This window comes from Pseudophryne corroboree, chromosome 3 (genome assembly GCF_028390025.1).
Source record: "Pseudophryne corroboree isolate aPseCor3 chromosome 3, aPseCor3.hap2, whole genome shotgun sequence".
In the NCBI taxonomy this organism is placed as follows: Eukaryota; Metazoa; Chordata; class Amphibia; order Anura; family Myobatrachidae; genus Pseudophryne; species Pseudophryne corroboree.
The window spans coordinates 444,537,942-444,563,036 of NC_086446.1; the positions used below are offsets into that span (position 1 = coordinate 444,537,942).

Here is a 25,095-nt window from a genome sequence, read left to right on the forward strand (position 1 = left end):
CGCCAAAAAACTAATAGTATATCACACAAGCAGGATGGCACTCTAGGAGTCTGATATTCAGGTGAAACAATAAACACAGGTCACATAGCTGTTATGTTCAACATTTCGGAGTGATTTCTCATTTATCAAGACCAACATATAAATCACAAAATACAAACTTAAATAGTTGTGCTTCCCACCTTGTGCAAACCTCTTCCGGCCTGGGTTCCCCATGGAGTCCCGATGATGTCACAAGCGCACCACAGCACTGATGTCTCCGAAAATGTTAATCATAACAGCTATGTGACCTGTGTCTATGTTCCATCTGAATATCAGTGCCATCCTGTTTGTGTGATATACTATATATATATATATATATGTAAATAAATATATATATATATATATATTCGTGCATATGTCCAAAAGGAGCAGGCGGCACTCGGAGACTTGCAAATAGAAGAAATTTATTCTCTACGTTTCAGGGGCTGAACCCCCTTCTATTTACAAGTCTCCGAGTGCCGCCTGCTCCTTTTGGACATTTGCATATCTACACATTTATTTGGGAAGGCAACGGAGCACATTACCTCAGAGAGTGCCGAATTATCTGCTGTATATATATATATATATATATATACATACACACACAAATATATATAACCAAATTGCGCTAATAATCCGCCTTAGACCTAATAGTCCTTGGGGAGGATCGGCTGCTAATTTCCAAATGGGTCCTCCTGCCAGTCGAGAACCAGGTGGTTAAACACTGTAAATGGTTGTATGGAGAGCGCTCTTAACGTGTAGTTGTGTCTCTTTAGCTGTTTTTTCTCTCTAGGACAGTCCTTCAGTTTTAGCTTTGATCACGAGAAGATGGATATTTCTGCAAAATACCCTCTCACCAGATTCACCCAGATAACATCACTCGTTAGTTTAAAACTTCCATGAAATTTATTGTTGATAAAATCTTCTTATTTTAAAATAAATGAATGACTCTTACATTAAATTTAACATTCGTGGGATAAGGTCTCATTGGCACTGCTGTCTACCCCAGCCGGGGAGGAGCTCCTATGACAGCCCATCCAACCCACAAATGTTAATTCCGCCAACGCGTTTCGTCTAACAGACTTCCTCAGGGGTGTCTTTAACAAAAAACATTGAGAAATACACTAAAACATAATAAATAATCAACTAATTACATATATCACCAAGGTGATGGACAATGCAATTGCCTTACAGTTACATAAAATATTGAGTGACCTAGTTATGGGTACTGGTGCAGGGTAAACGATACATAATTATAATATGGACAAATATAGAACTTCAGAATAACCTCATAGATTCAATAATCACCTCATAGATTCAAGAACAATTGTCTCAAATTACACGTGAGATATCCTTATAACGTTACATATATGGAACAGCATCAATTTCTAGCAAAAGGAGTTTATTTATTAACAATGATTAATTATAACATCCATATCAATTAAAAATAACAACTTACTTTTTATATGTAAGAGGGATGTCTTAATGAGAGAATAGATGGGACAAATCCCATATAGTTCTGTGGACACAGGATTAGTATTTATTAGCCCCAAAACAATATTAAATTATTATTATATTGGTTTTTAATCAATATTAGTCTGATACTTACTATCCCACTTTTAAATCCTATAATCAGTAGGGACCAGTGTAGAATATTCCAGCTTTTTAGTGGCTAACTTCCAGAACCGTTTGGACTTATTATAAACGGCCTTTAACTTTCTAAAAATAACAATATATACCTATTAATGAAATAAATTTATAACTAATATACCAATCATTTCAGGCTAATATAATCAGCCTAAATGCCTATCAGTGAGTAATTAAACCTTAAATTCTTTACTAAGGTCAATTTTTATCTAATTTAATAAACAATTTAATAAACAATATTAGTGCATATATACTGTGACTACTACCTAATTCTATTTAAAAGGTGAAATCCCTTGTAACATTTCTTTTTTGTGCATAAGTGCTGTGGTTACTAACTATTAGCTGCAATACTGGAGCTTGTGTCCTCTGTGCTGTCCTCACTCTGAATGAGCCATTAGAGCTTAGTTTGGGCTTTTATTCCCCTCTGGGGTTACATCACTTCCTATGAACTGGTTAATTGATTCCATCTATAAACTCTCCTTTTACTAGATAGTTATAAACCTTACATATATAAATATATACACTTATTAAGTATTCAATTTTCCTTTCCCCTGTGTTCTACCTAAATATCCTGTTGTTATAGCTTAAAAGTGTATATAGAAGGTTAATTGCTTTAATTGATAGTATAATTAATTACATACAGGAGCGTCCTGCGCTTCCTGTATGCGTCTCAAGCCTCTCCTTCATCCTCCTCCTTTGTTGTTAGTGCCGTTGTATCACCTTACATAATACTAGGTTATTCCTTAGCGCGCTGTAGTCAGAGGTTTCCATGGGAATAACTTACGTGGCTGTGTTCTTTAAACCATGGCCGCGGCTCGCTTAAACGAGGCGCTCCGGTCTCCATGGGAACACTGACGTTTGTACCAGATCACGTGGTCCCACTGGTCACGTGAACGGATCCTCCTCCTAATGTTATTGTAATGGAACGCGGCTTGCGTTCCATTAGTTCCCTGACAGATAAACTGTTTTTCTTTTCCAAATAAACTATATTTCCCTTTTCTATTTAATCTATAGGATATTTATAAGATATTATTAGTTGGATCTAAGGAAGTCCACATAATTGAAGATCTTAAATAGCAACCAGGATTTCGGCAGATTGTAGTGAATAGCTGCTTATATAATGATATAAATAAATACATCATTAGCCATTATCCTATAGCTCAATATATAGCATATTCATTTTAATAATACTCATTAGTCTAAATGAAACTGAATCAATGTCTTCATTCAACCCTTTCGGGGTAAGTATATATTATTAGTTGGATCTAAAGCAGTCCACATAGTTAGTGATCTAATATATACCAACTTGTATAGTAATATGGATAGTCACATAATTAGCCATTGTTTTACATCTAGATATAAAGCATGTTCATTTGAATGACACTCATTGATCTAAATAAATGAAACTATATCAATGCCTTCATTTAACCCTTTAGGGATAAGTGTGTCCGACTCATATATCCAGAAAGACTCACGTTTTGATAACTGTAAGTCCCTATTGCCTCCCCTGGAGTTTTCTGAATTTTTTTCCAAGATGGAGAATTTTAAACTACTTATATCAGAGTTGTGGAATTTCATAAAGTGTCTAGGTACACTATGGATTTGGATTTTATTTTTAATATTTCGAAGATGTTCCTGTATGCGAAGTTTCAAACTTCTTTTAGTTTTACCTACATAACATAGATTACAACCGCATGTAATAAGGTAAACAACATAATTAGAGTTGCAGTTCAAAAAATCTTTATATTTTATTTTTTCAAAACTTCCATTTCTGTTTAATTTGGGACATGTGTTAAAATGCTTACAACATATACACTTATTACATATAAAGCATCCTGGTCTCTTTGTCAAAAAATTATCTAATTTTTTCTCCAAGGAGTGATTGTCCCTTTCATCAGTCCGAAGTTTAATTGGGTCTAATATGTTCTTTAGGTTTCTAGCTTTTTTATATATAACAGCGGGTTTTTTCGGAAGTTCTGGGCCCAAAATAGGGTCTTTTAGAATGATTCCCCAGTGTTTTTCCAAGGTTTTTTTTTTTTTTTTAATCTTGATGTTCTCTTTATTGTATTGAGTTATAAATGGACGACCTTTTTTGTTGTCAAATTCCTTTTTTGGTTTGATTGATAGCAGCTCTGATCTGTTTGCATTAAATGCTCTTTGTTGGGCATCTTTCAACTCACTTTGATCATAGCCTCTCTCCTGAAATCTATCACATATTTTTCTTGATTGTTCCCAGTAAAACTCCGCATTACTACAATTTTTTCGAATCGTAGAAATTGAGCATACGGAACATTCATTTTCCAGCTCTTTAGGTGACAGCTATCGGCTGGAATATAGCTGTTTGCGTCTGTTTCTTTGAAGTATGTTGATATTACTATTTTTTCTTTCAAAGTGCCTTCCAGCTTTAAATCCAAATAGTCAATGCTGTTGTTATGACTTTTGTAAGTGAATTTCAGATTGTAATCATTTTCATTGATGGAATCCATAAATCCTTTAATACTTTCATTATCTCCTTCCTAGATTATAATCAGATCATCAATATAATGTTGGTAATATTTGATGTGCCGGCTTTCGAACTCAGACCCATAGATAAATTTCTCTTCCCAACTTCCCATTAGGATATTTGCATAGGCCGGGGCAAATTTTGTGCCCATTGCAGTTCCCTGTTTTTGTACAAAAAATTCATTTTCAAATTTAAAAAAATTATGGGTCAAAATTAACTTGATGCTTTCTATTAGAAATACTCTCATATCCTCCGAAATCAGCTTATCTTCATTGAGCACTGTTTGCACTGCTTCTATACCTTTAGTGTGAGGGATCGAGGAATATAGAGCTTGAACGTCTATTGTTAACCAGACAAAATTTGGGTCCCAATTTAAATCCTGTAGTTCTCTCAAAAGGGATGTTGAATTCTTTAAGTATGATTTCAATTTCTTTACGTACCCTTGTAATTTCAAGTCTACATAATGCGACAAATTGGCTGTCAGGGAATCAATCCCTGAGATAATAGGTCTGCCAGGGGGAGAGCTTCTATTTTTATGAATTTTGGGTATATGATAAAATAATGCCATCCTTGGGTGTTTTGAAAACAAGTATTCAAACTTTTTTTCTGCCAGAATCTTCCTATTTTTGGCTTCATTCAGTAGTACATATAATTTTTCTTGATATGTTTTAGATGGATCTTCTTTCAATCTTTCATAGGTATGCACATCATTAAGGATCTTATAAGCTTCTTCCAAATAATTCTCCCTTTCCTGGATAACTACTCCTCCTCCTTTATCTGCTTGTCTGATAACCACACTGCTATCAGTTTTCAGTTGTTTGATAGCTTGTTTCTCTGCTGGTTTTAAATTGGAACAAAATTTTGTCAGATTTGATCTTTAGTGCTCTAAAATCTTCTTTGACTGATTCGTAAAATATCTCTATATAACTCCCTCTTGACTCAATGGGGTAGTATTTAGATGGAAGAGATGCCAGTGAGGTTTCTTGTTGGATTCCCAAATTGGAAGGATTTTTTATAGAATGTCGTTGTAAGGTCAGGGTTCTAATGAATTTATTTAGATCAATAAACAAGTCGAATTTATTTACGTGTGCATCAGGTGCAAATTTTAAGCCATGTTCTAATAATTCACTCTGCGAATTGGATAATTGTTTCTTTATGAGGTTGAATACTCCACTCTGTTGGACTCCATGTTGCTCTGTTGGCCTTTCAATTTTTTGGGGGATACTCCTCCCACTGCCCCTCTTTCCTCGTCTTCGCGTATTCTCCTCTTTATCCCTTGCGGGGAATCTAATTTTTTGAATAATTCTTCTCTCCGTTGTGTATACGGAAGACCCCTCTTTTCTCCTAAAAAACGCTGCCTCAGAGGGTTAAAAGTGGAATGAGGTGGTGAGTCACATGGTATATATCTTGTTTCAGTTCTGGAATATTGGTTGTTACCTCCCTGATAGGTTGGTGATCCATACTTATGGTTCCATCTGATAGAGTTCCTTGTTGGTCTTTGGTAGGTATTCCTATTCCTAAGCTGTGATACATCTTGTTTCCTCCAATTTCTTGATCTTGATCTGTCCCATGAACTTTCTCTTTCACTTCTTACTCTTTGTCTTCCATACTGTCCATCCTGTCCACTGTAGGTGTTCTGCGATGTGTATACTTTATTATTTTGATAATCAAATTTGTCTCTGAGGAATGTTTTCTGTTTCCTTGTAATAATATCATTCTCCAGATGATCAATTATTTTCCGGGCAGCCTCAACCTCATTCAAAAAGTCCTCATCCTTATCTTATCGAACTTGGCTAAACTTGTTTCTAATCTTACTAGATTTTCTTCAATCTTTTTATGTTCTTTTTTCCTTTCATTGATTAATAACCTTATAAGTTTAACAAATAGACACGGGGGCGCTCAGATGTCACAGTGCACTACCAATAATAAATACAAAATCAAGTGTATACGATACGTGACACTTCCTCTAGAGTGAGAGTGGCTGCAACCTTAAGCAATAAATATGTGCTTGGAAAACACATAAAAAAAGATTTTTAGGAAATGAAGAAAAGGGCGCCTACTAGTGTCTAATAAGATTATATAAAAATATAAAGTATAGAGTTGGTGTGATTGAGAACAGGACGCTACTTATCTGGCATAAACAGACTTTTGCTTCAGTCATAGGACCAGTATAGGTACATGAAAAAAGAAGACCAAAATAACATAGCGCGTACTGTTTTTACGCAATTTTCAATCTACAGATCAAATGAACCAATTATGTGTTATAAAAAACTTTCTGGGTAAAGGCAAATACCACAATTTAAAATCCACAGCCAGGGATTTTTTTAAAAGTTTTTCACAATATTTAATAAAACACATAAAACATAAAAGGTAGAAGTAATGCGAGCGTACAAGATAAAATAAATGACAAGCTTATCTGTCCATATCAGGAATGGGATACATCAGATTTTCCATAAACATCCAAGATAGATAGTAAAAATTCAAACGTACAAAAAATAAGTATTAAAACAGCTTATCTGCCCATAAGGGAAGTTCAGGTGCATCAGTTCTAAACCTTATAAGTTTAATGGCGCTATCCTCTAATATCTGATTCCAATTGGCCATAAATTCATCACTTTTAATTCCTATGGTAGGGGTTTTCTGAAGTCTAAGTCCTCTTGGGATTCTACCCACTTCCACATATTTTTCAAGAGTTACTATGTCATACCAACATTTTAAATCTTTAACCTACAATTTTTCTAAACTATTGAGTAACATATATTGATCATCATCACCTCCATCTATACATAGATCAGTTTCATCATCAACAAAAATCATTCTACTATTTTGGGTCCTTTTGGACCTATCTCGAAACATAGGCATGGCACAAGCAGCAAATAAGGTTTCTGACAGACAAAATTCCAAACAAATATATATAACCAAATTGCGCTAATAATCCGCCTTAGACCTAATAGTCCTTGGGGAGGATCGGCTGCTAATCTCCAAATGGGTCCTCCTGCCAGTCGAGAACCAGGTGGTTAAACACTGTAAATGGTTGTATGGAGAGCGCTCTTAACGTGTAGTTGTGTCTCTTTAGCTGTTTTTTCTCTCTAGGACAGTCCTTCAGTTTTAGCTTTGATCACGAGAACATGGATATTTCTGCAAAATACCCTCTCACCAGATTCACCCAGATAATAACATCACTCGTTAGTTTAAAACTTCCATGAAATTTATTGTTGATAAAATCTTCTTATTTTAAAATAAATGAATGACTCTTACATTAAATGTAACATTCGTGGGATAAGGTCTCATTGGCACTGCTGTCTAACCCAGATGGGGAGGAGCTCCTACGACAGCCCGTCCAACCCACAAATGTTAATTCACCCAACGCGTTTCGTCTAACAGACTTCCTCAGGGGTGCCTTTAACAAAATACAATGAGAAATACACTAAAACATACATAATAATTAATCAACTATTTACATATATCACCAATTAGGTAGATGGACAATGCAATTGCCTTACAGTTACATAAAATATTGAGTGACCTAGTTATGGGTACTGGTGCAGGGTAAACGATACATAATTAAATATGGACAAATATAGAACTTCAGAATAACCTCATAGATTCAATGATCACCTCATAGATTCAAGAACAATTGTCTCAAATGACATGTGAGATGTCCTTATAACGTTACATATATGGAACAGCATCAATTTCTAGCAAAAGGAGTTTATTTATTAACAATGATTAATTATAACATCCATATCAATTAAAAATAACAACTTACTTTTTATATGTAAGAGCGATGTCTTAATGAGAGAATAGATGGGACAAATCCCATATAGTTCTGTGGACACATGATTAGTATTTATTAGCCCCAAAACAATATTAAATTATTATTATATTGGTTTTTAATCAATATTAGTCTGATACTTACTATCCCACTTTTAAATCCTATAATCAGTAGGGACCAGTGTAGAATATTCCAGCTTTTTAGTGGCTAACTTCCAGAACCGTTTGGACTTATTATAAACGGCCTTTAACTTTCTAAAAATAACAATATATACCTATTAATGAAATAAATTTATAACTAATATACCAATCATTTCAGGCTAATTTAATCAGCCTAAATGCCTATCAGTGAGTAATTAAACCTTATTTAAATTCTTTACTAAGGTCAATTTTATCTAATTTAATAAACAATTTAATAAACAATATTAGTGCATATATACTGTGACTACTACCTAATTCTATTTAAAAGGTGAAATCCCTTGTAACATTTCTTCTTTGTGCATAAGTGCTGTGGTTACTTACTATTAGCTGCAATACTGGAGCTTGTGTCCTCTGTGCTGTCCTCACTCTGAATGAGCCATTAGAGCTTAGTTTGGGCTTTTATTCCCCTCTGGGGTTACATCACTTCCTATGAACTGGTTAATTGATTCCATCTATAAACTCTCCTTTTACTAGATAGTTATAAACCTTACATATATAAATATATACACTTATTAAGTATTCAATTTTCCTTTCCCCTGTGTTCTACCTAAATATCCTGTTGTTATAGCTTAAAAGTGTATATAGAAGGTTAATTGCTTTAATTGATAGTATAATTAATTACATACAGGAGCGTCCTGCGCTTCCTGTATGCGTCTCAAGCCTCTCCTTTATCCTCCTCCTTTGTTGTTAGTGACGTTGTATCACCTTACATAATACTAGGTTATTCCTTAGCGCGCTGTAGTCAGCGCGCTTTTATTATTGACTGAGGTTTCCATGGGAATAACTTACGTGGCTGTGTTGTTTAAACCACGGCTGCGGCTCACTTAAACGAGGCGCTCCGGTCTCCATGGGAACACTGACGTTTGTACCAGATCACGTGGTCCCACTGGTCACGTGATCGGATCCTCCTCCTAATGTTATTGTAATGGAACGCGGCTTGCGTTCCATTAGTTCCCTGACAGATAAACTGTTTTTCTTTTCCAAATAAACTATATTTCCCTTTTCTATTTAATCTATAGGATATTTATAAGATATTATTAGTTGGATCTAAGGAAGTCCACATAATTGAAGATCTTAAATAGCAACCAGGATTTCGGCAGATTGTAGTGAATAGCTGCTTATATAATGATATAAATAAATACATCATTAGCCATTATCCTATAGCTCAATATATAGCATATTCATTTTAATAATACTCATTAGTCTAAATGAAACTGAATCAATGTCTTCATTCAACCCTTTCGGGGTAAGTATATATTATTAGTTGGATCTAAAGCAGTCCACATAGTTAGTAATCTAATATATACCAACTTGTATAGTAATATGGATAGTCACATAATTAGCCATTGTTTTACATCTAGATATAAAGCATGTTCATTTGAATGACACTCATTGATCTAAATAAATGAAACTATATCAATGCCTTCATTTAACCCTTTAGGGATAAGTGTGTCCAACTCATATATCCAGAAAGACTCACGTTTTGATAACTGTAAGTCCCTATTGCCTCCCCTGGAGTTTTCTGAAATTTTTTCCAAGATGGAGAATTTTAAACTACTTATATCAGAGTTGTGGAATTTCATAAAGTGTCTAGGTAACCTATGGATTTGGATTTTATTTTTAATATTTCGAAGATGTTCCTGTATGCGAAGTTTCAAACTTCTTTTAGTTTTACCTACATAACATAGATTACAACCACATGTAATAAGGTAAACAACATAATTAGAGTTGCAGTTCAAAAAATCTTTATATTTTATTTTTTCAAAACTTCCATTTCTGTTTAATTTGGGACATGTGTTAAAATGCTTACAACATATACACTTATTACATATAAAGCATCCTGGTTTCGTTGTCAAAAAATTATCTACTTTTTTCTCCAAGGAGTGATTGTCCCATTCATCAGTCCGAAGTTCACTTGGGGCTAATATGTTCTTTAGGTTTCTAGCTTTTTTATATATAACAGCGTTTTTTTTCGGAAGTTCTGGGCCCAAAATAGGGTCTTTTAGAAGGATTCCCCAGTGTTTTTCCAAGGTTGTTTTTTTTTTTTTTTTAATTCTTGATGTTCTCTTTATTGTATTGAGTTATAAATGGACGACCTTTTTTGTTGTCAAATTCCTTTTTTGGTTTGATTGATAGCAGCACTGATCTGTTTGCATTAAATGCTCTTTGTTGGGCCTCTTTCAACTCACTTTGATCATAGCCTCTCTCCTGAAATCTTTCACATATTTTTCTTGATTGTTCCCAGTAATACTCCGCATTACTACAATTTTTTCGAATCCGTAGAAATTGAGCATACGGAACATTCGTTTTCCAGCTCTTTAGGTGACAGCTATCGGCTGGAATATAGCTGTTTGCGTCTGTTTCTTTGAAGTATGTTGATGTTACTATTTTTTCTTTCAAAGTGCCTTCCAGCTTTAAATCCAAATAGTCAATGCTGTTGTTATGACTTTTGTAAGTGAATTTCAGATTGTAATCATTTTCATTGATGGAATCCATAAATCCTTTAATACTTTCATTATCTCCTTCCTAGATTATAATCAGATCATCAATATAATGTTGGTAATATTTGATGTGCCGGCTTTCGAACTCAGACCCATAGATAAATTTCTCTTCCCAACTTCCCATTAGGATATTTGCATAGGCCGGGGCAAATTTTGTGCCCATTGCAGTTCCCTGTTTTTGTACAAAAAAATCATTTTCAAATGTAAAAAAATTATGGGTCAAAATGAACTTGATGCTTTCTATTAGAAAAACTCTCATATCCTCCGAAATCAGCTTATCTCCATTGAGCATTGTTTGCACTGCTTCTATACCTTTAGTGTGAGGGATCGAGGAATATAGCGCTTGAACGTCTATTGTTAACCAGACAAAATTTGGGTCCCAATTTAAATCCTGTAGTTCTCTCAAAAGGGATGTTGAATCCTTTAAGTATGATTTCAATTTCTTTACTTACCCTTGTAATTTCAAGTCTACATAATGCGACAAATTGGCTGTCAGGGAATCAATCCCTGAGATAATAGGTCTGCCAGGGGGAGAGCTTCTATTTTTATGAATTTTGGGTATATGATAAAATAATGCCATCCTTGGGTGTTTTGAAAACAAGTATTCAAACTCTTTTTCTGCCAGAATCTTCCTATTTTTGGCTTCATTCAGTAATACATATAATTTTTCTTGATATGTTTCAGATGGATCTTCTTTCAATCTTTCATAGGTATGCACATCATTAAGGATCTTAAAAGCTTCTTCCAAATAATTCTCCCTTTCCTGGATAACTACTCCTCCTCCTTTATCTGCTTGTCTGATAACCACACTGCTATCAGTTTTCAGTTGTTTGATAGCTTGTTTCTCTGCTGGTTTTAAATTGGAACAAAATTTGTCGGATTTGATCTTTAGTGCTCTAAAATCTTCTTTGACTGATTCGTAAAATATCTCTATATAACTCCCTCTTGACTCAATGGGGTAGTATTTAGACGGAAAAGATGCCGGTGAGGTTTCTTGTTGGATTCCCAAATTGGAAGGATTTTTTATAAAATGTCGTTGTAAGGTCAGGGTTCTAATGAATTTATTTAGATCAATAAACAAGTCGAATTTGTTTACATGTGCATCAGGTGCAAATTTTAATCCATGTTCTAATAATTCACTCTGCGAATTGGATAATTGTTTCTTTGTGAGGTTGAATACTCCACTCTGTTGGACTCCATGTTGCTCTGTTGGCCTTTCAATTTTTTGGGGGATACTCCTTCCACTGCCCCTCTTTCCTCATCTTCTTTGCGTATTCTCCTCTTTATCCCTTGCGGGGAATCTAATTTTTTGAATAATTCTCTCCGTTGTGTATACGGAAGACCCCTCTTTTCTCCTAAAAAACGCTGCCTCAGAGGGTTAAAAGTGGAATGAGGTGGTAAGTCACATGGTATATATCTTGTTTCAGTTCTGGAATATTGGTTGTTGCCTCCCTGATAGGTTGGTGATCCATATTTATGGTTCCATCTGATAGAGTTCCTTGTTGGTCTTTGGTAGGTATTTCTATTCCTAAGCTGTGATACATCTTGTTTCCTCCAATATCTTGATCTGTCCCATGAACTTTCTCTTTCACTTCTTACTCTTTGTCTTTCATACTGTCGATCCTGTCCACTGTAGGTGTTCTGCCATGTGTATACTTTATTATTTTGATAATCAAATTTGTCTCTGAGGAATTTTTTCTGTTTCCTTGTAATAATATCATTCTCCAGATGATCAATTATTTTCCGGGCAGCCTCAACCTCATTCAAAAAGTCCTCATCCTTATCTTTTTCGAACTTGGCTAAACTTGTTTCTAATCTTACTAGATCTTCTTCAATCTTTTTATGTTCTTTTTTCCTTTCATTGATTAATAACCTTATAAGTTTAATGGAGCTATCCTCTAATATCTGATTCCAATTGGCCATAAATTCATCACTATTAATTCCTATGGTAGGAGTTTTCTGAAGTCTAAGTCCTCTTGGGATTCTACCCACTTCCACATATTTTTCAAGAGTTACTATGTCATACCAACATTTTAAATCTTTAACCGACAATTTTTCTAAACTATTGAGTAACATTTATTGATCATTATCACCTCCATCTATACATATATCAGTTTCATCATCACCAAAAATCATTCTACTATTTTGGGTCCTTTTGGACCTATCTTGAAACATAGGCATGGTACAAGCAGCAAATAAGGTTTCTGACAGACAAAATTACAAACAAATATATATAACCAAATTGCGCTAATAATCCGCCTTAGACCTAATAGTCCTTGGGGAGGATCGGCTGCTAATCTCCAAATGGGTCCTCCTGCCAGGAGTAGACAGCAGTGCCAATGAGACCTTATCCCACGAATGTTAAATTTAATGTAAGAGTCATTCATTTATTTTAAAATAAGAAGAGTTTATCAACAATAAATTTCATGGAAGTTTTTAACTAACGAGTGATGTTGTTATCTGGGTGAATCTGGTGAGAGGGTATTTTGCAGAAATATCCATCTTCTCGTGATCAAAGCTAAAACTGAAGGACTGTCCTAGAGAGAAAAAACAGCTAAAGAGACACAACTACACGTTAAGAGCGCTCTCCATACAACCATTTACAGTGTTTAACCACCTGGTTCTCGACTGGCAGGAGGACCCATTTGGAGATTAGCAGCTGATCCTCCCCAAGGACTATTAGGTCTAAGGCGAATTATTAGCGCAATTTGGTTATATATATTTGTTTGTAATTTTGTCTGTCAGAAACCTTATTTGCTGCTTGTACCATGCCTATGTTTTGAGATAGGTCCAAAAGGACCCAAAATAGTAGAATGATTTTTGGTGATGATGAAACTGATATATGTATAGATGGAGGTGATAATGATCAATAAATGTTACTCAATAGTTTAGAAAAATTGTCGGTTAAAGATTTAAAATGTTGGTATGACATAGTAACTCTTGAAAAATATGTGGAAGTGGGTAGAATCCCAAGAGGACTTAGACTTCAGAAAACTCCTACCATAGGAATTAATAGTGATGAATTTATGGCCAATTGGAGTCAGATATTAGAGGATAGCTCCATTAAACTTATAAGGTTATTAATCAATGAAAGGAAAAAAGAACATAAAAAGATTGAAGAAGATCTAGTAAGATTAGAAACAAGTTTAGCCAAGTTCGAAAAAGATAAGGATGAGGACTTTTTGAATGAGGTTGAGGCTGCCCGGAAAAGAATTGATCATCTGGAGAATGATATTATTACAAGGAAACAGAAAAAAATCCTCAGAGACAAATTTGATTATCAAAATAATAAAGTATACACATGGCAGAACACCTACAGTGGACAGGATGGACAGTATGGAAGACAAAGAGTAAGAAGTGAAAGAGAAAGTTCATGGGACAGATCAAGATCAAGAAATTGGAGGAAACAAGATGTATCACAGCTTAGGAATAGGAATACCTACCAAAGACCAACAAGGAACTCTATCAGATGGAACCATAAATATGGATCACCAACCTATCAGGGAGGTAACAACCAATATTCCAGAACTGAAACAAGATATATACCATGTGACTCACCACCTCATTCCACTTTTAACCCTCTGAGGCAGCGTTTTTTAGGAGAAAAGAGGGGTCTTCCGTATACACAACGGAGAGAAGAATTATTCAAAAAATTAGATTCCCCGCAAGGGATAAAGAGGAGAATACGCGAAGAAGACGAGGAAAGAGGGGCAGTGGGAGGAGTATCCCCCCAAAAATTGAAAGGCCAACAGAGCAACATGGAGTCCAACAGAGTGGAGTATTCAACCTCACAAAGAAACAATTATCCAATTCGCAGAGTGAATTATTAGAACATGGCTTAAAATTTGCACCTGATGCACACGTAAACAAATTCGACTTGTTTATTGATCTAAATAAATTCATTAGAACCCTGACCTTACAACGACATTTTATAAAAAATCCTTCCAATTTGGGAATCCAACAAGAAACCTCACTGGTATCTCTTCCGTCTAAATACTACCCCATTGAGTCAAGAGGGAGTTATATAGAGATATTTTACGAATCAGTCAAAGAAGATTTTAGAGCACTAAAGATCAAATCCAACAAATTTTGTCCCAATTTAAAACCAGCAGAGAAACAAGCTATCAAACAACTGAAAACTGATAGCAGTGTGGTTATCAGACAAGCAGATAAAGGAGGAGGAGTAGTTATCCAGGAAAGAGAGAATTATTTGGAAGAAGCTTATAAGATCCTTAATGATGTGCATACCTATGAAAGATTGAAAGAAGATCCATCTGAAACATATCAAGAAAAATTATATGTACTACTGAATGAAGCCAAAAATAGGAAGATTCTGGCAGAAAAAGAGTTTGAATACTTGTTTTCAAAACACCCAAGGATGGCATTATTTTATCATATACCCAAAATTCATAAAAATAGAAGCTCTCCACCTGGCAGACCTATTATGTCAGGGATTGATTCCCTGACAGCCAATTTGTCGCATTATGTAGACTTAAAATTACAAGGGTACGTAAAGAAATTGAAATCATACTTAAAGGATTCAACATCCCTTTTGAGAGAACTACAGGATTTAAATTGGGACCCAAATTTTGTCTGGTTAACAATAGACGTTCAAGCTCTATATTCCTCGATCCCTCACACTAAAGGTATAGAAGCAGTGCAAACAGTGCTCAATGAAGATAAGCTGATTTCGGAGGATATGAGTGTATTTCTAATAGAAAGCATCAAGTTCATTTTGACCCATAATTTTTTTACATTTGAAAATTAATTTTTTTGTACAAAAACAGGGAACTGCAATGGGCACAAAATTTGCCCCGGCCTATGCAAATATCCTAATGGGAAGTTGGGAAGAGAAATTTATCTATGGGTCCGAGTTCGAAAGCCGGCACATCAAATATTACCGACGTTATATTGATGATCTGATTATAATCTGGGAAGGTGATAATGAAAGTATTAAAGGATTTATGGATTCCATCAATGAAAATGATTACAATCTGAAATTCACTTACAAAAGTCATAACAACAGCATTGACTATTTGGATTTAAAGCTGGAAGGCACTTTGAAAGAAAAAATAGTAACATCAACATACTTCAAAGAAACAGACGCAAACAGCTATATTCCAGCCGATAGCTGTCACCTAAAGAGCTGGAAAACGAATGTTCCGTATGCTCAATTTCTACGGATTCGAAAAAATTGTAGTAATGCGGAGTATTACTGGGAACAATCAAGAAAAATATGTGAAAGATTTCAGGAGAGAGGCTATGATCAAAGTGAGTTGAAAGAGACCCAACAAAGAGCATTTAATGCAAACAGATCAGAGCTGCTATCAATCAAACCAAAAAAGGAATTTGACAACAAAAAAGGTCATCCATTTATAACTCAATACAATAAAGAAAACATCAAGATTAAAAAAACCTTGGAAAAACACTGGGGAATCCTTCTAAAAGACCCTATTTTGGGCCCAGAACTTCCAAAAAAAAAACCTGCTGTTATATATAAAACAGCTAGAAACCTAAAGAACATATTAGCCCCAAGTGAACTTCGGACTGATGAAAGGAACAATCACTCCTTGGAGAAAAAAGTAGATAATTTTTTGACAAAGAAACCAGGATGCTTTATATGTAATAAGTGTATATGTTGTAAGCATTTTAACACATGTCCCAAATTAAACAGAAATGGAAGTTTTGAAAAAATAAAATATAAAGATTTTTTGAACTGCAACTCTAATTATGTTGTTTACCTTATTACATGCGGTTGTGATCTATGTTATGTAGGTAAAACTAAAAGAAGTTTGAAACTTCGCATACAGGAACATCTTCGAAATATTAAAAATAAAATCCAAATCCATAGTGTACCTAGACACTTTATGAAATTCCACAACTCTGATATAAGTAGTTTAAAATTCTCCATCTTGGAAAAAAATTCGGAAAACTCCAGGGGAGGCAGTAGGGACTTACAGTTATCAAAACGTGAGTCTTTCTGGATATATGAGTTGGACACACTTATCCCTAAAGGGTTAAATGAAGGCATTGATATAGTTTCATTTATTTAGATCAATGAGTGTCATTCAAATGAACATGCTTTATATCTAGATGTAAAACAATGGCTAATTATGTGACTATCCATATTACTATACAAGTTGGTATATATTAGATCACTAACTATGTGGACAGCTTTAGATCCAACTAATAATATATACTTACCCCGAAAGGGTTGAATGAAGACATTGATTCAGTTTCATTTAGACTAATGAGTATTATTAAAATGAATATGCTATATATTGAGCTATAGGATAATGGCTAATGATGTATTTATTTATATCATTATATACGCAGCTATTCACTACAATCTGCCGAAATCCTGGTTGCTATTTAAGATCTTCAATTATGTGGACTTCCTTAGATCCAACTAATAATATCTTATAAATATGCTATAGATTAAATAGAAAAAAGGGAAATATAGTTTATTTGGAAAAGAAAAACAGTTTATCTGTCAGGGAACTAATGGAACGCAAGCCGCGTTCCATTACAACAACATTAGGAGGAGCATCCGATCACGTGACCAGTGGGACCACGTGATCTGGTACAAACGTCAGTGTTCCCATGGAGACCGGAGCGCCTATTTAAGCGAGCCGCGGCCGTGGTTTAAACAACACAGCCACGTAAGTTATTCCCATGGAAACCTCAGTCAATAATAAAAGCGCGCTGACTACAGCGCGCTAAGGAATAACCTAGTATTATGTAAGGTGATACAACGGCACTAACAATAAAGGAGGAGGATGAAGGAGGGGCTTGAGACGCATACAGGAAGCGCAGGACGCTCCTGTATGTAATTAATTATACTATCAATTAAAGAAATTAACCTTCTATATACACTTTTAAGCTATAACAACAGGATATTTAGGTAGAACACAGGGGAAAGGAAAATTGAATACTTAATAAGTGTATATATTTATATATGTAAGGTTTATAACTATCTAGTAAAAGGAGAGTTTAAAGATGGAATCAATTAACCAGTTCATAGGAAGTGATGTAGGCTAATAAATACTAATCCTGTGTCCACAGAACTATATGGGATTTGTCCCATCTATTCTTTCATTAAGACATCGCTCTTACATATAAAAAGTAAGTTGTTATTTTTAATTGATATGGATGTTATAATTAATCATTGTTAATAAATAAACTCCTTTTGCTAGAAATTGATGCTGGTCCATATATGTAATGTTATAAGGATATCTCAAGTATCATTTGAGACAATTGTTCTTGAATCTATGAGGTGATTATTGAATCTATGAGGTTATTCTGAAGTTCTATATTTGTCCATATTATAATTATGTATCGTTTACCCTGCACCAGTACCCATAACTAGGTCACTCAATATTTTATGTAACTGTAAGGCAATTGCATTGTCCATCTACCTAATTGGTGATATATGTAATTAGTTGATTATTTATTATGTATGTTTTAGTGTATTTCTCATTGTATTTTGTTAAAGACACCCCTGAGGAAGTCTGTTAGACGAAACGCGTTGGATGAATTAACATTTGTGGGTTGGACGGGCTGTCATAGGAGCTCCTCCCCGGCTGGGGTAGACAGTAGTGCTAATGAGACCTTATCCCACGAATGTTAAATTTAATGTAAGAGTCATTAATTTATTTTAAAATAAGAAGATTTTATCAACAATAAATTTCATGGAAGTTTTAAACTAACGAGTGATGTTGTTATCTGGGTGAATCTGGTGAGAGGGTATTTTGCAGAAATATCCATCTTCTCGTGATCAAAGCTAAAACTGAAGGACTGTCCTAGAGAGAAAAAACAGCTAAAGAGACACAACTACACGTTAAGAGCGCTCTCCATACAACCATTTACAATATATATATATATATATATATATATATATACATACAACAATAGAAGAATTGGCGCCAGGGGGTCGCATCAACTCCCACTATTCCAACCCCTAATTGGTTAATACTTTAAAAAAAAAATAACAACATGTTCCATCATAAAACATTTATTAAAAACATATTCAAATTAATACAGAGGAGATATATTATTCCACACTTTAAGATGTATGACTCTTAGCGCTGAATACAAATGTTGAAGGATCACAACAATCTCCTCCTTCTCCTTATAGTTTGTTCGGAGATAGCTTCACAACACAGACAACCCAACGCGTTTCGTCTTATACAAAAGACTTCATCAGGGGTATCTCTACAATTGTAAAAAATCTTATCAGAACTAAAAATAATTGTTCCTTAATAAAAATGCATAATACATTCAATCAAAATATATGAGGAACATATCATTATAATAGAACAAGGATATATCAGAGCAGACAGAATGAAAAGGAAGAAAATCACAACTGAATCTTGGGTCCTACCTCAAGCAGCTGAGAAGTACAGTAGTTTATACAAACAGTATAACGCGACAAAACTTGTTCATACATGCATGATGGAAACTTCAATATAACACCGAGGCTTTCTGGTGAACAATCAGTGTGGCCTAATTGGAAAGATATTGACCTCATCATATATACTGAGTGTTCATATTATATATGTAATAAAAATATATCATAATGTCCCCTCACATACCTTGTGGTGAGATAACTTGTACAAAAATTCGGAAACCAAGGCACTGAAGGGTCACTTAGAAAGGAAACCTAATAAATTCATATTTAGGGCAAATTAGTGAATGGTCATTATCAGATATTTAATTAGTCAATGATATCAGTTTTGACTTAGGATAATTGATGCATTTTATAATGAAACTATATTTAAAGAACAACCTCCCTTTTTAGGTATAACATTTATTGGAGGTTTTTAAGACAAAAAACTCTATTGCTGATCACTACTACCATTCTGGCCCATAGCAATTAAATACTCTAATGAGTCCAGCTGTTTAATTGATTGACATAATGAAAGTGCTGATCTTTAAACCCAGACTCTAAAAGTGCTGGAAAGAATTATCAAAGAATAAACTTTTAATTGCATACTATCACAAAATCAAAAGAGATGTGAAAGTGAATATATCCAACCATTGAAAGCACTAAAGTGCAATATTGCAAATATACATGAATAAAATATACATAGTGACATTTACATATTTAAATAGAGCTTTGTTCAGAATGATGCCATATTCCCTCACCTTCTATATATCTGCAGTGGACGCTCAGGACCTGTGCAATGAAGCACCAGACTAGATATTACTCCTTATAAAGGGAAAGGTGATGATGTCATCACATATCCTATTTTGATTGGTGCACAAATAAAGGCTAATTATAGCCTGATTATTAATGGTATAAACTAACCAACCTATGAATTTTTTCCTCTTATCATTAGGATTGATTCACTATAATAATCCTCACCCTTATATCCACCCAATATAAGTAAAAGTTTAATTGTTATATGACCCACAATGCATTGCAGTGTGAGTCTCATTGAAAGCTGCTTTTGTGAATGACTGACAGTATTAGTAGCCAATCACTGTGTAATAGGGGCAGGTACTTTAGCCTCTGATATTAGAATAGATGTGTATATCTATAAATAAACATATTGTGAACACTTAAGAGACACTGCTGTGGGGAAAGTGCTTCCCGGAGGCACCCTCCACCACCTCTGATCGTTAAAACGAACGGTCCAGGATGCTGCACGCGTCCACTATAGCGGGACCTTATGCATTCCAGCGCCATCTTTGTTTTGCATTCCACCAGCCCCGTCCGGCGCTTCCCGTCATCTGACCTGATCACATATTATAGGCGGCCAATAAGGAGACTCTCTACCGATTACAGAAGCTAGAATACCGAACGACCGTTCAATAGATAGCCACTTGTACATACTTTAACCCCCGCTTGAATCAATCATTAGTGTCTCATCTGACAATAAATTCCATACCTATGGGCATACTTATTTCTATTCCATACATTAGAGGAGAAATGAGAGGTCAGAACCCATCATATCCCATATAGTGTACCTATATGAACTATACAGATAGCCTCAGGCCCTATTTAAAAACAGGACTAGGACCCTCGTATAGTTCACAACTCCTATGAGCCCGTTTTGTGGGAAATGCATATCCCACATACGTTTCCCATATAACGTAAAATTTAATTTGAATTGATTTATACTTCGACGGAACTACTAGTATACCCATCTTCTAAATAGTATTTGATTTAAATGGGTCGTGAATTCTTCCACTACCAGTGTAAAACCTTATAAACAGTCATGTTCAATATATTATTAAATTGTGCTACATGTGATCAATTGATGCCCATACACATACTTATAAGTGAAATCTCGTAGCTACTACACTAACGTGATATCATCTTTACCTCATAAATTAGTGATATATTATTACAACCCACACCCTTTACAACGCTATATATGAAATGATACTTTACTGTATATGAATCAACTCGTAAAAACTAGTGGTTGATTCAGATTAATTTAAAACTTTAAATATAGAACCTAAGGTTCTGTTATACTATACTATCACCTAATGTGCTATACGTGTTACTTGAATCCATATCAACTCTATACTATCCTCCCTACAGCTTGAAGTGATGTACAGTATACTGACACCCCTGTGAACAAAGCTCCATCTTTACAATAGTATAGTCATATAAACATAAATACACATACTGACAATTTATTAAATTACATCCTACTCTTATGGCCTAAAATACCTTCTTAGTTTGAACCGGGGGAAGGTATAAGCTAATAACTGAACCTGTCACTGAGCAAGCATAGTCAATACATCAAAGGAGGGTTTGTCTCCCTTAAAGGAAGACTGCCATGTCTATGCTCTCGTTCAATCCATTCGGAATGAGGATATTGAGGGTATGAATCCAGAAAGATTCCTTTTTAGTTAACTGTTTATCTCTATCACTGTCACAATCCTGACTGTAGGTTTCATATTTGGTGACTTACCCCTGCCATCTGTCCCGGATCCTGTGTCTTTTACTCACTGACTTAAACAGCTTGTCAGCACTATGAGTTTTCCTGAGTTCTCTGCCTGAAAGGTAATAGTTAATTAGTTCCACCTGTGGTGAGCTCTTGTGTGAGGCTGAATTCAGTAATCTGAAGTTTAGGCCTAAAAGCCAGCATCTTATCTTTTGCAGAAGTTCAGGCTTCAGTGTTCTCTCGGCCTGCTAGGCCTCATTCTACATCACAGCCTAGTCTAGAGTAGTCACATGACAGTGACTGTTCACCTGACCCAGAGTTGTCCAATCCTCTGCCAGCCTGAGACTCTCTGCATCACCTAATCCTACTCACCAATTATCAAGGACCAGGAAGTATAAGTCGGGAGGCTGAGTTGGAAACTGGGCCAGTTCCTCGTGTCACATACAGCTCTGTGTGAGTCTTAAAGCTGAGCTCCCTAAAGGTAACCTTTGTACTTAAGTTCCTGTGGAAACTCTGTTCCCTTGTTACCCTGTTTGGTTTACTTTTGTGTTGCCACTGATATTCACTATTTCCATGAGTCTCAATGTAAAGGCACAGCTGCAGTGGTTCATCTTAAAGGCACAGTACTGTATTCCATAGTCTCAACTGAAAACCACAGCTGCCATGTTTCATCTTTACTGCTGTTGCAGTTGTGATCTCCAGAGCTCCCGTAACCCTGTGGCCTCCGTGCCTCAGCACCACCGGGCCTCAGCACCTCCGGGCCTCAGCATCTCCGTGCCTCCAAGAACCTCCATGCCTCAGCACCTCCATGCCTCCAAGAACCTCCGTGCCTCAGCATCTCCGTGCCTCAGCACCTCCGTGCCTCAGTATCTCCGTGCCTCAGCATCTCCATGCCTCAGCACCTCCGTGCCTCCAATAACCTCCGTGCCTCAGCACCTCCGTGCCTCCAAGAACCTCCGTGCCTCCAAGAACCTCTGCGCCTCCGCACCTCCGTGCCTCCGCACCTCCGTGCCTCAGCACTTCCGTGCCTCCAAGCACCTCAGTGTCTCCAGGCACCTCAGTGCCTCCAAACACCTGTGTCTCCAGGCACTTCTGCACCTACAAGCACCTCAGTGCCTCCAAGCACCTCAGTGCCTCCAAACACCTCAGTGTCTCCAGGCACTTCTGCACCTCCAAGCACCTCAGTGCCTCCAAGCACCTCAGTGCCTCCAAGCACCCAGTGCTCACAAGTGTAGTTGGTGTCTCCAGCATCCGGTACTCCTTAATTCATTCCTCAGCACCTTTTCAAGTTCTGTCTTTCAGGAGACCTCCAGCATCCATACGTGCTTCCTGTCTGCCGACCAAATCCTGCATGAGGAAAACCTAGATTCGGCCATCTCTGCTGCGGTTCCTCTTCCCGGTCACCGGAAGAAACCCCGAGCCCACAACACTCCCAAACCAGGTCAGTGAAAGTATTCACATAGTCCTCCAGTCGCCCGCACAGACTTCACTAACACCGGGTTCACAAAACCACAGTCATGACAGTAGGAACTGGCCTCATGGACCCGGCCGAAAGTGTTTGTCTGACGCAGGACCTCCTAAGCAATATTGCAGGACGTTTGGAAGGTCTGGAGTCGACTCAGCATCAATTAGCACAGTGTCTGCAGCGGAATTCTTTCTCCAGAGATTCTCTGACCTTCTGCACTAAGACTCCTGACCAACTGCAGTTTTTCTACCAGATGTTATTACAGTTACAAGAACTTTTGTCTAGTATTCTTTCTGTGATGCCTGATCTCTTCAGGAATACTACCAACGTTGTTGATCCTGTTTTGTCCCATCCAGTTAATAGAGTCTCTTCCTCTGTGCAAGGAAAAGTTGTTCATTAGAGCTATCCACGGCCCAAACTCTCTGAAGCTGAACGTCAGCGGCGTAGGGAGCTACACCTCTGTCTTTACTGTGAAAATTCCAGTCACTTTGTTAAAGACTGCATTCTTCGTAAGCCAGGGAATGGTGACAAATCTCAGTATCACAGTGCTCATGTCTACAAGTCATCCACAGTAGCCGATCCTGCTACTGCTGATGGGGGTATCAAGATGGCTACTTTGAAATTGAGTCAAATTTATGACTGGGGTCCGGTGATTAAAAGACCTTATCCCAAGTTAGGTGTCCAGAGAAGAATGTTTAAGCCATTTAGAGTCACAGAGGAGTCCGTGTCTACAGCCCAAGGAGGGGCGTCTGTGTCTACAGCCCAAGGAGGGGCATCCGTGTCTACAGCCCACACAGCCCAATGAGGGGCGTCCGTGTCTTCAGCCCAAGGAGGAGCGTCCGTGTCTTCAGCCCAAGGAGGGGCGTCCGTGTCTTCAGCCCAAGGAGGGGAGTCCGTGTCTTCAGCCCAAGGAGGGGCGTCCGTGTCTTCAGCCCAAGGAGGGCGTCTTCAGCCCCAGTGAGGGGTTCAGAGGGTCCAGCCCCAGAGAGACTACAGAGCGCTGCCCAGCCAAAGAGTCTACAGAGTTCAGCGCAGCCCCGTGAAGTGGGGGTTCTTGCCTCAGCCCAGCCTCGTGAAGTGGGGGCTCTTGCCTCAGCCCAGCCCCGTGAAGTGGGGGCTCTTGCCTCAGCCCAGCCCCGTGAAGTAGGGGCTCTTGCCTCAGCCCAGCCCCGTGAAGTGGGGGCTCTTGCCTCAGCCCAGCCCCGTGAAGAGGGGGCTCTTGCCTCAGCCCAGCCCCGTGAAGAGGGGGCTCTTGCCTCAGCCCAGCCCCGTGAAGAGGGGGCTCTTGCCTCAGCCCAGCCCCGTGAAGAGGGGACTCCTGCCTCAGCCCAGCCCCGTGAAGAGGGGTTTTCTGCCGGTCCAGCAATACTCCAGGCCCTGCCTGGTCAGTCCGTCCCGGTTCCATCCGGTCCAGCAATACTCCAGGACCAGCCTGGTTAGTCTCCGTTGGCTCCAGCCAATTCGAGTATCCTCGGATTCAATCCAGTCCTACTCGTCCAGCCAAAGTTTTCTCCAGTCTCAGCCTCTAAGCTTTCGTCTGATGGTTTACCACCTATTTACTTTGATGGAGATTTATTGCAATATGCCGCTCTGGTTGAACAATTTCTGTCTCTGATGGAGTCTGATCCTTCAGGTGCAGTAACTCCTTCCAACATTACTCAATATCTGTTCCTGGCATTCAGAGGAAGAGCTTTGGAGTGGGCCAACATGCTTTTTGAGAGTAATGATCCTGTGTTCCATGACTTACAGACTTTTAGTAATGCTGTGGTTAAAGAATTTAGTCCTAAACCTTTGGAATCTGACTCGGTAAAAGAATCATGCTCTAAAGTGAATACAGAAGGAAGTTTGTGCTGTCCTCCCAGGGATAATCTAAGAATCTCCTTCCATAAGAATCCGACCATTAAGGTTGGTCATGTAGGAGTCTCTCCTAGCCCAATACTAAGTTCTCTGCCAAAGAATTCAAAGCTACAGTGCACTTCTTGGTCATTTTCAAACTGTGAATCTAAAGGAGATTCGTATTTTCCGTTAGACTTGGACTCGGACTCTGAATTTGATCCAGTTTATGATGCTACTCCTTTCCTGGGA

The 25,095-nt window shown here is 37.1% G+C and overlaps 2 long non-coding RNA genes across 2 annotated transcripts in view; one reads left to right on the forward strand and one right to left on the reverse strand.

Annotated features, from left to right (window-relative positions):
- Nucleotides 1-25,095, forward strand: part of LOC135055896 (uncharacterized) — a 115,634-nt gene that overhangs the window by 35,670 nt on the left and 54,869 nt on the right. The gene's annotated exons all lie outside the window — the stretch shown is intronic.
- LOC135057885 (uncharacterized) lies at nt 18,656-19,308 on the reverse strand. Its single transcript, XR_010244438.1, has 3 exons — nt 19,239-19,308; nt 19,028-19,149; nt 18,656-18,858 (listed from the first exon to the last, which is right to left on the reverse strand). It is a non-coding gene; the product is annotated as an uncharacterized LOC135057885 (long non-coding RNA).